We start from the raw sequence: 3055 nt of genomic DNA, 5'->3' as shown, positions 1-3055 counted from the left end.
TTAATTTTTGGAGTCTCTATGTACTAGTAATCCAGCTGATGTTGCATTGTACCAATTAGTAAAAAAACAGAGTAGTCAAAACGTCGCCTGTACAATTATTATGCTGATATTTACAAATTTAAAGATGAACCGTACAATGATATGACCCAACAATACAACAACAATGACCCAAACTACACCTATTCCTTTCTCAATCCATTTTTCAGTCATTTAAATGTAAATTTCACTTAAAATGACGTAAAATTGGACTTTTGAATAAAAAAATTAGTAGTTTGAGTAAAACTGCACTCAGGAACACCTTGTAATGCTTTACTCTTGTTTCCTGCAGACGAAATACCGTGTGATCATAATTACTCAATACATTGGGTCATAATAAATGAATATATGAGTCATAGCATCGTATGGTTAATTTGTATTATAATAAACCAACATTTGAGTCATGACATAAAATTACTGAGTACCAGAATGTCTTATACAATTATGATCGAAATGTTCATATCAAACAAACTGAAGTAAAATACACAATTATTCTCATGTTTTTATCTTATCAAAATAAACACAAAAGTATTACGAACGCAGAATACACAAACAACAACCCAAACATCATCAGTTCTTTTGGGTCATAATAAACGAATATTTGAGTCATGGAAACGTATGGGTAAATTGGGTCATAATAATCCAATATTCGAGTCATGACATAAAACTACTAAGTACCAGAATGCCTCATACAAAACTGAACGAACTGAGTAATTTCAAACAACCAGACATTGCAAATAAAATGGAGTCCAAAAAATAAATAAAATTAAACTGGTGTTACTTCAAAAAAAAGAATACATGGTATCAAACTTCAGAATTTCTTCTAGACCGTCGCTTTTCTTTCTCTTTGAATTTGTCGCAATTCCTTGAATCGTGGTGACCCCACTCCTGACATTTCTTGCATTGACGCAAAGGCTTGCTCTTAAGCTTCAAAGCCTTCTCCACTCTTGAGGGGAGTCTACTACCAGATCCCTTCATGTTGACGACTTCAGGTGGTTGAACAACCACTTCCTGTGGTGCCTCTGCCCCATAAAATTCCTCAATTAGTTTTTAATAAGTGATAATAACGGTAGGTCATGCTTAGTGCGAATTAAGGTCATACAAAATCATGTCATAATAATACTATTAACAAGTCATGGTTGTAACAGTACTAAAAGTTGAAAAAAAAGTGCTAATAAAGGTATGTCATGCTTAGTGCGAATTAAGGTCATATGAAACCATGGCATAATAATACTATTAATAAGTCAGGGTTGTAACAGTACTAAAAATTTAAAAAAACAAGTACACAAATAAGTGTTCATAACATTAGGTCATGCTAAAGCGGACTGAGGTCATAACAATTATATGTCATACTAAACCCATAGTTAAGTCATACATAGTATCTTCGAAAACATTTATGAACACTGACTAATTAAGAATCAGAGCATAACAACAAAATTACAGTCACAGAAACTGTTATAAAGAAATTATGCAGATTGACTACGAAAATTAATCATACTAACGTAATATTAAATTAATTAAAATCATAACATGTATTCTCAATAATGTCATCATAGGATGCTTTATTATCTACCTGCGAAGTAGAAGGTGTTTCAGATTCCATTTTTGGAGTGAAGAAACAGGAATCTGTACAAATACATAAACAACAGATTTTGTAATCAAAACATTAAACAAAATCAATGAAAATTCAGAAACTAAAACTCTGAGTTATATATTAACTGCCAGCTGAATTGAAAAAAGGAGATGAACTTATAGTATATATTGGATCTGGCAAAAAGATGGTACAAAAATCTATGCCAGAAAAAAACCGACAAATGAAAATTATCAAATCATGAAACAAAATCGATGAAAATTATGAAACTGAATTTATAGATTACAAAATGATAACAAACTGATGAAGTGAATAAGGAGATGAGAGAGCAATGGTACGGAGTATTAACTTAGAGTTATATTGGATCCGGAGAAAAAATTACCGATGAAGGATACAGACAGATGCGACGAGAGAATGATTCTGGATATTAACAAATCGAATATTCTGGCAACTACTTAATCACAAATAATAAATCTTCATGGAAAAAAATATAATGGAAGATTGATGGTACATCGGCTGAAGAAGATGAAGATACGAAGGAGATGAAGTTGAGGAATATTAACTCATAATTCACGCATATGATTTGTTAGTGGAAAGAGAAATAGCAAGATTATAAGAGTTGTCATAACAATCGAGATGTAGCTAATGACATTAGTAACCTTATTGGATTTTTAGTGAATAAAATAATATTATTTAGGGAATTAATCACATTTGGCCTGTATTTCTTTATTTAAAGCCATTCTTGTTTTGATCAAAATCCTATGTATATGCGTATATATAGTTGATTTGATAGATTATTGTTTTTCTATTCATGTTGATTATATGATATGTGTCTTTTGAAATATATACATATAATGGAAGCTATAATTGCGTGTATAGATATGAGAATATAGTTATACAGTAGTTAGTTTATATAACTAATTATAACTCTTAATCATGTAGAAATATAAGAAGCTGATTTAAATGTGCATTTATTATATAGCATCAAGTTTCGTGGATAGAGAAGGAGGAACAGGTGCCAGACTAGATTACCTTCCTAATAAGGTGTGTATAAATCACACTTTTCATTTTACATATTTTCTTTGATTGATTGCTATGTGCTAAATTGGAGTGAATATTTGAATTATATGATGTGAGTCTGAAATAGTTATGTATTATTTGATATTGATAGTGTAATATGATGTGAATATGTGATTTGTGTAATGGATATGGTTATCTGTAGTTTTGGAATTATTTAGTGGAATATGATATGGATATGTGATTGGTGCAATAGATATGTTTTGCATACGGTATTGGAATTAACTGAATCATTTGATTAAAGAGGATCTGTGATAGTCTTGTTATGGATCTAAATCACAGTGAACATATTGGGACCTTCGGGTCAATCATATTGGGACCTACGGGTCGATTCACAGTGGGACCTACGGG

The sequence above is a fragment of the Salvia splendens genome, chromosome 8 (genome assembly GCF_004379255.2).
Source record: "Salvia splendens isolate huo1 chromosome 8, SspV2, whole genome shotgun sequence".
In the NCBI taxonomy this organism is placed as follows: domain Eukaryota; kingdom Viridiplantae; phylum Streptophyta; class Magnoliopsida; order Lamiales; family Lamiaceae; genus Salvia; species Salvia splendens.
This window is presented reverse-complemented; position numbering follows the sequence as displayed.